We start from the raw sequence: 13142 nt of genomic DNA on the forward strand, positions 1-13142 counted from the left end.
AAGGGTTAAAAGAATTGAGCAGGGTCACAAAGTGGTCTTGCATTAATGACCCAGCACACAATTGACGTTACTAAAAGTTACTTAGTCATTTTGTATCTGCTAAGAAGTGTCACCCTGTCCCAAGAACAAGGAACAAGTGGGCTGATGTCTGCAAGGTGCAAGAGGCTCGTGAAGGAAGGATAAGGAACTTCAGAAACTCATGGAAATGAATCGACCAAACCCAAACATCTTACACCTTCAAACCATCACGTCTGTTTCAGATACATCTTGTACTATAAACACATACAAGGCAGGAAAAGTTTCTGGAATTTTATTATAGATGTATATGTTTAGTTGGTATGCATTTCAAAATACTCTTTAACATTTGTCCCAGTGATGAACTAAAGAATGTTTCCAGCTCCAGTTTCTTTGAATGAGAACATTATGCCTTTTCCAGGTAATTTTTGGTATGTGTTTTTCAGAAGGCTAAAAAGATTATCAATATCAGTTTTAAAACGGAAAACGTGAAGTGAGAGTAAGAAGAGAGCTATCCAAAACTGCTTGGTGGGAAAATGTAAGAAGTTAACGTGTTAGATAAAGTTTTAATGTGCATGGATATTTATATGTAATTTCTAAAAGACACTTTGCTCACTTAAAGAGCTGGTTACTCATCTCTTTAAAGATTACTTACAATTTTTCGAAACTAAACAGTAACATTTCTACTCAATACCGAAAATAATTGCTAACATCTTTTGAGCATTTACTATATACCCAGCACTGTTCTAAGTACTCTATACAAATTCGCTGAGAAAATCCTGCCAGCAACCAAAGAGCTGGCTGCTCTTCTTTCTCCTCTTAATTTGTCTATAAAATTATACATGCTGAATTTAAATATTTCGTGAACTAGAATAGCATTCTCCCAGGTTAATGCCTGGTTTAGGTTCACATCAAATATAAATGTCTTTTGGACTTCCGTGGCAGTCCAGTGGTTAAGACTCCATGCTTCCACTGCAGGGGGGCACGGGTTCGATCCCTGGTCGGGGAACTAATAATCCCACATGTCTCACAGTGCGGCCAAAAAATAAATAAATGTCTTTTATTTTCCTGAGACAGTAGTTTTATGTTCTTGGAATTATTGCAACCAGTGGTTCCTATGTCTAGCTGTTCATCAGAGTCACGTAAGGAGCTTTTCTAAAAATGCAAGTTCCTGGGCCACATCCCCAACTGCTGGAACCCCAAAGGGTGGGACTCAGCATTCCAGTAAGGAAGGGGCTATTTTTATCCCTCTCACAGAAGAAGTAACTGAGTCACATAAAGGTGAAACAACAGCCTGAAGTTACACTGATAGTCAATGGAAAAGCTAAATGCAAACATAGGACGACTTTGGGTTTTTTAAAAATATACTTTAGTTGGTCTTAGTGCTGTTTGTGCTTCTGTAACAAGCAACATATTTTCTTTGTACAAGGTATTCAAATACTATATGCTAAAGTGAGATTCAGCTGCTTTGAAGGGTACCTTTGGGAGAACTTGGGCCAGCTCTCTGAGGCTTCCAGAAAAATGAGTGCATGTGGAGTATCTTTCATTCTTTCCTTTAGGTCAACTATCCTTAGGCTTGGTTTCCACATGCAAATAGGTTTCAATTGACTGGAGAGAACCCAGCAGACTGATGAGGGTCTGTGAGCCCGGCTGTACAGACATCTGGGACCACGAGCATTTTCAGGAGGAACAGACACAACACTGACCTAGAATCAGAAGCCCAGGGTGCTTGTGCTGCCCTGGTCACTTCCTGTCTGCTCAGCCCTGAGCCAATCTCAGGACCTCTTTGACATCACTTCTAGCTTTTGCCTCTGAAGGACAGTGCCCCAGGCGTTCTCTAATGAGGAGGTCTACAGCTTCCAGAACAAAGGCTCGGCACAGAGGTGCGGTGCAGGGCAAGCGTTTGATGAGCCCACTTCTGCATCAAGGCAAATTCCTCATTAGGGACAAAAAGTGAATCTCTGATAAAATCCAGGCATGGAGAGCCTTAGAGAAGCTTCTCCCCCTCACTTTCAATTGGCTTGCTTGACACATTACCAAGCCATAGATAGGTATGGAGAAGGACAGGGTGCACTTAATTTTTCATCTGTGGAAGAACATTCTGTTCTATGAGCTATTTTAAAAGTTCCTGCAACATAGTTCACCACATTTTCTAAGGAAAGGAATTTTATACTCTAAACATTACACTAGGGACTTTTACTGTTACAGTAGGTTTTTTCCTTAATTTTCTCTTAATTCCCAAGTACACAATGCAGAGATAAACAGATCTAGCCTTTTACCATGGAAAGCTCTGCAGTGTTTATATATAAATCCAGGAGCAGGGCAATCTAGTGTGCTGAGAGATACAGATCGCATTACTCTGTCTTACCGTGGGTTCTTTGGTTGTAATTTCCTGTTTATTCAAGGTAAAGAGGGGTCTTGCTACCACAGACTGGAATCAGACATAAGCCGTTTGCACCTCTGAGAGCTGCAGTTACGAGGACCATCTCTGTGTTCTAAACAAGCTGTGTTTAAGTTCTACAGGGTTTAGACCTGCCCATTTCCTTGTTATGTTTATGCTCCATTGCTCTATTTACATATTTCTTCCAAAACCCTGTGATAGCAGCCGCACACATTGTGATTTCTCTCCACTATAATGTAACACCTTTTCCTCCTATGTCACATGCGGCAACTGCTGCCTTATGGCACTGCCAGATCTATTGTCCTGCTGTTTGTTGCCTGTTGATTACCTAGTAACATCTGAAATAAACATGAAGTTGACAGTGATTCGATTTCTAAGATAAACAGGGCGGTTCTCTGTAGCCCCAACTTTATGAAATGCTATTCATTCCATCGTACCTAAGTTTAGTTAAATGGAAAGAAAAGTCGGTCTCCCCAGCTAAAGGGTGAGCAGCTTGTCCAGTGAGGCTGAGCTTTGCTTGTCCTTAGTGCCTTTGTCATTATTTGCCAGTTAGGGGCCCCTGCATTGCTGCCCTTCTTCTTGCTATAATGCCTTTCAGAATGCAACTGTGATAGTGATTAAGCCTTCAAAGCAGGTACCTCAGAAATGCTCATTTTTGGTTTCTGACAAGTCTTCCTATTTTCAGATGCAATGCTGACTAATCTTACTATTTTCAGATGTGGTGCTGAGTGGATTTACAGAAATGCAAAGTAAGGAGGTAGTTTAAGAATTAGCAAAGGTCTCTTAATGAGAAATTGATCCAGCATCGAGGGACCTCCACGTGGGTAGCTAGAACACATTTTGAGAGTATTTTATTGTCTTATAACTAGACCTACACATGAGCCCATGCACAGTGACAGGGCATAAATAGGCCAAATCTTCTGGAAATTCTAAAGAACAGTTAAGTGATGACTCTTCTCAGTTTCTGTCTCTGTTCTGTTTCAGTTTTAACTCTTGCAGGGTATTATAGACTTTTATAGTGTCCAGAAGTTGCTCCTCTAATCCAGTGTTTGCCAACCTTGAGCTATGGAATTTTCGGTCTAATTCTTTGTTGTGGGAGCTTTCCTGTACATTGTAGGACATTCAGTGACATACTTATTAGATGCAAGTAGCATTCCCCCACCCCAATTGTGACAACCAAAATGTCCCTGTCTCCCATTCTCTGCCCCCTTTGAGTACCACTGCTGTAATCCTGTACTTCTAAAGTCACAGCAGGCTGCATCTCCATGAAGTGGGTAAAGGTATGTACTTCCTATGGGCCACATACAGACCCTATAGAAAGGAGTCAGCCACTAGCCATCTCGTAAAGGACCCTTCCCTAGAGGGCTTCCAGCCAGGGATGAAGAACCTAAGCCAAAAAAGGCTGGATATATGACATCAAATATAAAAGGGAAAGAGTGAGACGGCAAAAGGGACTAACAGAGCGACAGAACCCACACCAGGGAGCTGCAGTTAGAGGTCCCCAGCAAAAGACTCTTAAGAACTCGCAGTAGCATCTTACGAGTTCGCTTTGGATGCCTGCCGTACCCAAGGGGTTCAATGTTAGATTAGAGCTGCACTGATCAATGAAGACTTCTCCTCCTTTTCCCCTTCCTGTAAGAGACAGAGGCAGCATACTGAATGTGGAAGGAGGGACCAATGAGGAAAGAGAAGAGGGGCCAATATGACACAACCTCTCCACACTGCAGGCTTCTAAGGCAAGCCAGGCTAGGACAGAGGAAGCATGTGAAATTCGGTGATAACCTTTTGCTTTCAGACTGAATTTTTCATTACCTAAAAGTGACTGGAAGTTTTTCACCAATAGGTGAAGAGTTGATCAGACTTCAAATTGCTTTTCAGCCCATTATTTACCAAGTACTCAAGACTGTAACAGGCATATTCCCATCTTTGATGTCTTCAAACTAAATGAAAGCAACACACATTCTGCATTTAAGTTTCCAGTCTTGAAATGGAACAGACATTCAATAGGAAGGTAAAATGCCCCAAAGAAGAAAAATACTGGCTGCTGTTCATAGAAGACCTGCAGGCTGTGTCAGGTTCAGCCTCTCGTGGCCTCCTCTCCTGTAAACAGTTGACTTTCCTGGGTATTAAGTTCTTGCTTCTCACATTTTCATGAATGTCTTCCTCTTGCATCCTACAGTGATAAAATGTATCACTGGCCACTCTCTTCTCTAGATGCAGTGAGGGAACGGCCACAGAGCTCCTGCTGCATTTTAAAGGCCACCTGTGACCTTTTAAAGGACACAGTAATAAGTGAGACTATAGCCATAGGAAGACAACCAGGGTGTGGACTGGTCTAGATAGAATATTTCATTTAAAAATACTGGGGGAAATGAGCTGTATATAAAGAGAAGGGGAAAGAACGGAAAAATAGAACCCACACTACTCATCTTTCAATTTATAAAATTCAAAAGGAAAAGTTATATGCTAACCAAGAAGGCTAGCTAGGGCAGGGGTTAGAGGAACCAAGTGTGAGGTAAACTACGGACCATCTAAGATTTCACCTGTGCCGGTGATCGATGGCTGTCTGTCAGGAAAACACCTGGAGAGATCTCGAATTGGGTAAAAGTCGGCAGATTTCTTAAGCTCAGGAAAGTTTTGTTTTTGTTTTTTAACTTTTCAAAAAATTCTTTTTCTTTGGGCAACAGACAAGAGTGGCTCCACAGTTTCAGAGAGCGAGTGTATATTCCTGTAAGCCCGAGATTAGCTGGCGCTGGAAGGACGTAGAATCAGGGCGAAGCAAGTCAAGCCTCCCTGGTTCAAGGGCTCCGGTCTTCCGCGGCCCAGCGCTCTCGCCAGTAAGCGCAGCCCCAAGCCACCCAGCCGACCCTCCTGCGTATTGTCCTGTGAGCCCTCCACTCTTACCAGTTGTCTCCGAGCGTCAGGGGAGTCCGGATTGGCGGCCCTGCCCCGCTGACAGTTGGGAACATTCCTGCCTGCGCTACCAGCGCGGAGTCGGGGCAGCTGGGCATGCATCCTGCTCCGGAGGGAGCGCTGGACCGGCGTCAGGCGGGGACCCGGAGGTGGCGCGCGGCCCGGGCGCAGCGCAGCGCAGGCGGCCGGAGGGCGTGGGCGCGGGACGCTTGGCCCCAAGCGCTGTCACCCGGGCCACCTGCGAGGCCACCTGCGCTGCCATAGTCGCCCCTGGACGTGGGTGGTGACAGGCTGGGGTGTGCGAAGCTTCACCGACCGAGTCCCAAATTTCTCTTCCCCTTTAAGTTTAGTATTGGGGACATTTCTTTCCTCTTGGAGGCAGAGAGCTTCAGACACCTGCAGTCGCCCTTTGGGGACCGAGGAGGATTGCTTCAGTGGCCTAAAGGACAACTGGCCTCGTATCCCATCAGTCTGCCCGTCGTGCAGAGCGTGCGCGGGACTCCTGTGCCATCTCCCAGAACTTCAAAGCCTGGGAAGCCGGCTGAGAGTAGTGACCGTGGACAGGACGTTTCCCCCAGCCCAGGACCCCAGCCTGGAGAGAACCTAATTTCGTTCAGCACCTCGGCCTGGGAACTTAAAAAGTACTAATGAAGACACTCTACTGGCCAAGATACCTTGGTTCTGTTTCTAACGCCTCTCTAAAGGGCTGCTCAGTGACCCCAGACAAGTTACTAACGGGCTCTGAACCTTAGTTACTTCTTCTGGAAACGGATGGAGTTGGACCATGTGACTATTAAGGTCCTTTTCAGCTCTGATGGTCCAAGATGCTAATATTCTACTTCCTGAGGATGTGAAAATATAACACAATCTCTTCCTTTAGGAATATTATACACTTTCAGGGGACAAGACTAACAAGTGGAAAAGAATTGCCACAGGCTTGTTTCACATATGGCAAAACAAAAACTAACAAAATATATTGTATATTTTAAAGATTCAGTATTTCTTAAGAGCGCTCCAAGTGCAAAGCATTTAAAGCATTTGACTAGGAATGGAGGACAATAACAATCAAAGGATGAGCTGTGCCCCTGTTTCCAAAGAGTTCTTTTTATACAGAAGCTCTTTTTTGAAAGAAAAAAAAAAGGATATTTACATTAAGGTGTATAAATGTAAAAGATCACAACACAAGGCAGCACAAAAATGAAGACTAGAGAAACCCAGTGTAATACAGAAGATTGAGACAAAACTGTAGTCGCCCTTGGACGAGGGGAAAAAAATGTCTTTTATAGATCATTTGGATTATAGCTAGAACAGGAAACAAGGCAAGAGTGATCAGGTGATTTTCGTTGTTGTTATTGTTGTTCTATGTCAAGACTCAAGACAGTCCAAATATGTTCATAATACCATTATTAATGACACCCGATTCCTATTTTTTGATAAGTACTATCATTCACTGCCATCTAGTGTTAACCAGATGAATGAATTTTTTTCCATATTCTTTTTCCTAAGTTCCTTTCCCAGCCCTAACTAAGTATTCAGATTCAAGTGGAGTGTGCAAACCATCTCTCCTGAACATCTAGTCTTATGCTGTGATGTCTGTGTCCTAAAAACCCCTGTGTTTCCCCCCTGCCCCTACCAGGCATTCCCTGTGGCTCAGAGGCTCAGCTTATTTTCTGTTCATCTTCCCAGGACCTCCATCATTGGTTCCAGCCTCTTTCCATGGACTTTTCCTTCGGACGCCATAATTTCATTGGACTAGATGCATTAATTGCTGGGCGGAACATTTCTAGCAGATAGACAGAGTCTGTAACTCACAAATAAATTGGGAAGGTGACTAAGAAAAGTACTTCTGCATTTTTGCAAGTGAGTTTAAACTTTCACTTTAATAAAACTCCAAATCAAGAGAAGCCTCTTAACTTTATTAAATATTTGAGTTCCAAAGGCTCTGAAATATTTTCTAAAAACGGACTAAAAGTTATTTAAGTAAACATCAAGTTGCTCTCATGTTTGCCTTATAACTATAGTAAATACATCTCTGGGCATAAACAGAAATGGCCTTTTTTTCAACTGTCTTCAATTACTTTGTTCAAATGCCCCCAGTTTATTTCAGATTATCTCCAATTGTTCAAATAAAATTCCTATTATAGTTTTTTTAGTGAACTCATTTAAACAACAAAATCGACAAAATACTATACTTTGATTATTTAGAGATAGAGTAAAAAGAAAATAATTCACTCATAATATTCAAATTTAAATCATCTGTATTTATAAAACACTATCTTAAGAATTATAATTCTATCAAGCTTCTTTTTGAGTAATTTGCATAATCCCTAAATAGTAATAAAACTAAAGTATAGAAAATTCAAAATCACATTTTATAAGAGATAAAAATTATTGCTCTGTTCCTGAATCTTCAGAAGTAAGCTTATCTGAAGGTTGAATTAACTTCTGTGCTGAGGTTGTAGGGATAGGAAAACAAACTCAGCGTTTGGTGGAAACATTTCATATTGTGAACGGAAGATGTGTTGGAACAGGAAAACCCCTTGTTCTGTTCACTTAGTTTATTTACTCTCTTCTTCCCTGTTTAAGTTTCCTTTCGGTAAAGCAGATTTATGCTTTCCTGAAGATGGAGATTTTCATCAGAACTCTCTTTTGTGGCTCCCTTAAGCCATTCTTCATTCTTCTGATATTCATAAAGCTGTTTTGGTTGTAGCCCCTTGACACGGATTTTGATGCAACTTCTCAAATCTGGAGTAACTCTTTTTTGTCATGTCATCCGTTAGTTCAAGAGTCAGTGATTTATTAGACCTTTCCGTACCAGCGTGAGAACCCAGGGTCAAATTTTCAGGAATTTTACAAATATCTCTCTCTCTCTTTTTTTTTTTTTTTTTCCTTGCTGTTGATTCCTGAGGTTATCAGAGCAGGAAGAAAGTTACTAACTAGTCCTCTTTTGGTTCAGCATATTGGTGGCCATGGACCAGCAGGTACTGAACTCAGGGAATGAGCAGAGAATCAGTGGTCTAAGTAACCCCATGTTAGCTTAGGGGAGAAAAGAAGAGAGAGCTCTGGGAGTGGATGCACTGGACTGTGGAAGATGTTAACTTGGAGTGAGGTAAAGTAGGCTTCTTTAATGAAACACACACTCCAAACTTCCAAAGTCTGCTCTAGAGAAAGTTCTGCTAGTAGGAAAGGACGGGGTGATGGACCACGCCGGTATCACATCTGCAATCAGAGAAATTGCTGCTACCTCTACCATAGGGCCCTAGGTGGGCTCCACTCCATCATTTCAACATTCTGATCTAAAGGGTGAGCAGAATCCCTTGACTCAATAACTGGCTCACAGCTGAAACAGGGAAGAAATGATCAAAAATATAGTAAATTCTTGAGTAAAAAAGAGAAATAAACACAGAGAGTGTCATAAAACTAAATAAATTTGGCTTGCAAAATAAGTGCTGCTCACCAGGGGCTTTCAGCCAGTACCGCATCTCCCATAGACTTCCAGAAAGAAAAAGAAGGCCTTTCCTGGAATGTGATATTAACTAGTTTCTAATGTACATCCTTAAGACTGCTTTTCTGTTTAACACCTAACCTTTTGCACACCCTTGTGCCACTTCAAAGGCCTGATTGAGCAAAGTCCTCTCTGCCTTTTAGCTAAGACTCAGCCTCCCAGAGAATGCTTGTGTTCTAAGATTCATGTCTTCCCCACGAGAGGTAACTGGCATTAGAAATGGTTCAACACCTTAAGAGCCTGTCCCCTCCCAACAGGTGGTGGAATTTTAGTTATTTTCTCTTATAATCTGCGGTAGAGATTGCTGGTTGACTGCTGACATCTATTGGTCCACTCTTTCAAATAATAGCAAGTTTCACTGAGCACACAGCTGCATGGAATAAGAACTATATTTCTCAACCTCTCTTAAAGCAAAATGTAGTCATTTTACTAAATACAGATATAATAGCATATATGCAAAGTAATATGTACAGATCTTAGGAACCTTCTTCAAGAAGCAATTGGTGCAGTCCTTTTTCCTGTCCCTTCCTTTTTTTTTTTTTTTTTGCGATACGCGGGCGTCTCACCGCCGCGGCCTCTCCCGCCGCTGAGCACAGGCCCCGGACGCGCAGGCCCAGCGGCCATGGCCCACGGGCCCAGCCGCTCCGCGGCATGCGGGATCCCCCCGGACCGGGGCACGAACCCGCGTCCCCTGCATCGGCAGGCGGACTCCCAACCACTGCGCCACCAGGGAAGCCCTCTGTCCCTTCCTTTAATCCACAGCCTAGGACCTTGGATGCCAACATTTTGGACCTTGAATATAAGGGCGCATGCTTGGATGGTGAGCAAAGGATTCTGTGGAGCAGGGTTGCCGTATTGTCCTGTACTCCTCACCTCTAGCCTTTACGATGTCACAGAGAAATAACTTTTAGTTTATATCATTTTAACTTTAAACTTTTCATTTATAGCCATGTTATTTTGAGTTTTGCTTTTGTAAACAGATCTGTCTGTTATGGGCTGAATTGTATCCCCTCTGAAATTCATATGTTGAAGTACTAACCACCAGTACCTCCAAATGTGACCTTATTTGGAAATAGGGTCATTCAGTTGTAATTAGTCAAGATGAGGTCATTAAGATGGGCTCTAATTCAATATGACAGATGTCCTTATAAAAAGGGGAAATTGGGGGGCTTCCCTGGTGGCGCAGTGGATGAGAATCTGCCTGCTAATGCAGGGGACACGGGTTCGAGCCCTGGTCTGGGAAGATCCCACATGCCGCAGAGCAACTAGGCCCCTGAGCCACAACTACTGAGCCTGCACATCTGGAGCCTGTGCTCTGCAACAAGAGAGGCCGCGATAGTGAGGGGCCCGCGCACTGCAATGAAGAGTGGCCCCTGCTTGCCACAACTAGAGAAAGCCCTCGCACAGAAACGAAGACCCAACACAGCAAAAATAAATAAAATAAATGAATAAACTCCTACATCTTCTTTAAAAAAAAAAACCCCAACATCTTCTTTAAAAAAAAAAAAGGGGGGGAATTTGGACACAGACATGTACACAGGGAGAATGCCATGTGGAAATGAAGACACAGATCAGGGTGATGCTTCTACAAGCCAAAGAATGCCGATCACCAGAAGCTAGGCGAAAGGCAAGTAACAGATCCTCTCTCACAGCCCTCAGAGAACAGATGCTGCCGACACCTTGATCTTGGACTTCTAGCCTCCAGAGCTCTGAGAGAATAACTTTCTCCTGTTGAAGCCACCCACTATGTGGTACTTTGTTATGGCAGCCCTAGCAATCTAATACACTATCCTAACCAATTAAAGTCTGGATAGAATAACCTTAGCTTAATCCAGGACAATAGTCTACCATTCAGATAACAAGAACTATACTATCTGCGTGCCCACCTGAACTTCTATCATTATCTCTTAGCACAGTTACTGAAGAACAGTTTGGGCCAAATCTCAGTTTATCTGGAATGCCAAACCAAGGGAAGCTGGTGGCTGTCCCATGAAAGTACAACTCTATCACCAGGAGTGTTAGCCACACTCAAATGGTGGTTTATTTTAGTCCTCACATAGAATACTTTCATTCCAGTGGAGCAACTATCAGCATCTCAGCCAAAGTATATTCCCCATCACTGACTACTCCTGGTAGAATGAATACATGAATGAATGAGGTGGAGTTGACTGACACTAACCGAAGGAGTTACATCAGAACTTTCCACTAAGCACTGGCTATATTGTCTAAAGCTAAGGCATCTGGAATCATATGTCCCTGGATTCAAATCCCAGCTCTTCCGTTTACTAGTTGCATGATCTTGGAAAAGTTATGCAATCATTCTGTGCCTCAGTTTTCACATCTGTAAAATGGGAGAATAGAATATTTTCCTACAGAGTGGTTATGATTTATTTTATGTGAACTACTTAGAACGGTCCATGCCATGATGTGCTGCAGCTGGTTTGTACTGGCTCACAAGGACTGATAGTGTGCAACTTTTCTGAATCTGAAAATCTTCCCATCCCCATATTCAGTGATGTCCTATTAGTAGCTTGCAATTAACTGGCCTTGGTGAGAGTATTTACACCATGGAAACTGGCAAATACTATACATCAGGGGCTGGCTTGCCAGCATGCCACTGATTAAAAAGTACGTATTTGAAAGTTCTTTATAAATGTTAATATCTTTATTATTACCCAGTAGGTACTTCTACTCCCTTGTGGGTTTGAGAAGGCATTCTGCTAATTAAATAAATAATTTTGAGTTAAACTAACACTTATGGGATTCCTTTAGCAGTTGATTACCTCAGGGGAATCACTGCATACATTTGTGATTTACAGAGCTTAGTCCTCAACTCACCTGAAACTGATTTTTGGCTCCATGAAAGTAGGAACTATGTCTGCTTTTCTCATTGCTGTAGCCTCCACACCTACTAACAGAGAAGGCACTCATAAATATTTGTTAAATGAATCAATTAATTAAATTTCAAAGGGCTGTCATATCTATTTCATCTTTTTCTTGGCCATGCATAAGTCAAGATTTATCTCCATTGCATAGGTGAGAAAACCGAAATCCAAAGAAGTACCTAATTGGTGATTTGCTTTCTTTCATCACATTATGTCCATTAGCTCAGCATCTCCCAAAATATGTCCTATAGATTGTGAATTCTTAAGGATGTTTAATAGTTATCATGTGACAGGGGACCCATGGGTAGTAAGTTTCAAACGTATTATGGAGTAAAAACAAAATATATTGGTTTATTCACTACAGGTTTTATCAGAGCCTTTATTAAGTCAGTATGCATTGTGAACCTGGGGCGGGGGGCGGGGGGGGGGGTCGGTTAAAATATGACCATTTCCCATATTTGACTGTAGGTTTTTTAAATCATGTATCCAGTGATATTAGTGTGAAACAATCACTAGAGCAGTGCGTCTCAGTAATGTGAATCATCAGGGACCTTGTTAAAATGCAGACTGTGATTCAGAGGGTCTAAGGTGGTATCTGAGATTCTGCATTTCTAACAAGCTCCCAGGGGATGCCCATGCTGCTGGTCCGCAGGCCACACTTTTAACAGCAAGGTACTAGAACATGCCAGAATCAAGAGTCATTTGGATTTGCAGATGAAGCAACTGACAAAGGATTAATCTCCCAAATACACAAGCAGCTCATGCAGCTGAATATCAAAAAAACAAACAACCCAATCCAAAAATGGGCGGAAGACCTAAATAGACATTTCTCCCAAGAAGATGTACAGATTGCCAACAAACACATGAAAGGATGCTCAACATCATTCATCATTAGAGAAATGCAAATCAAAACCACAATGAGTATCACCTCACACCAGTCAGAATGGCCAAAATAAAAAAATCTAGAAACAATAAATGCTGGAGAGGGTGTGGAGAAAAGGGAAACCTCCTGCGCTGTTGGTGGGAATGTAAATTGATACAGCCACTATGGAGAACAGTATGGAGGTTCCTCAAAAAACTACAAATAGAACTACCATATGACCCAGCAATCCCACTACTGGGCATATACCCTGAGAAAACCAAAATTCAGAAAGATACATGTACCACAATGTTCATTGCAGCACTATTTACAATAGCCAGGACATGGAAGCAATCTAAGTGTCCATCAACAGATGAATGGATAAAGAAGATGAGGCACATATATACAATGGAATATTACTCAGCCATAAAAAGAAACGAAATTGAGTTATTTGTAGTGAGGTGGATGGACATAGAGACTGTCATACAGAGTGAACTAAGTCAGAAAGAGAAAAACAGATACTGTATGCTAACGCATATATATGGAATCTAAGAAAACGGTACT

Source organism: Globicephala melas, chromosome 17, assembly GCF_963455315.2.
Source record: "Globicephala melas chromosome 17, mGloMel1.2, whole genome shotgun sequence".
NCBI lineage: Eukaryota > Metazoa > Chordata > Mammalia > Artiodactyla > Delphinidae > Globicephala > Globicephala melas.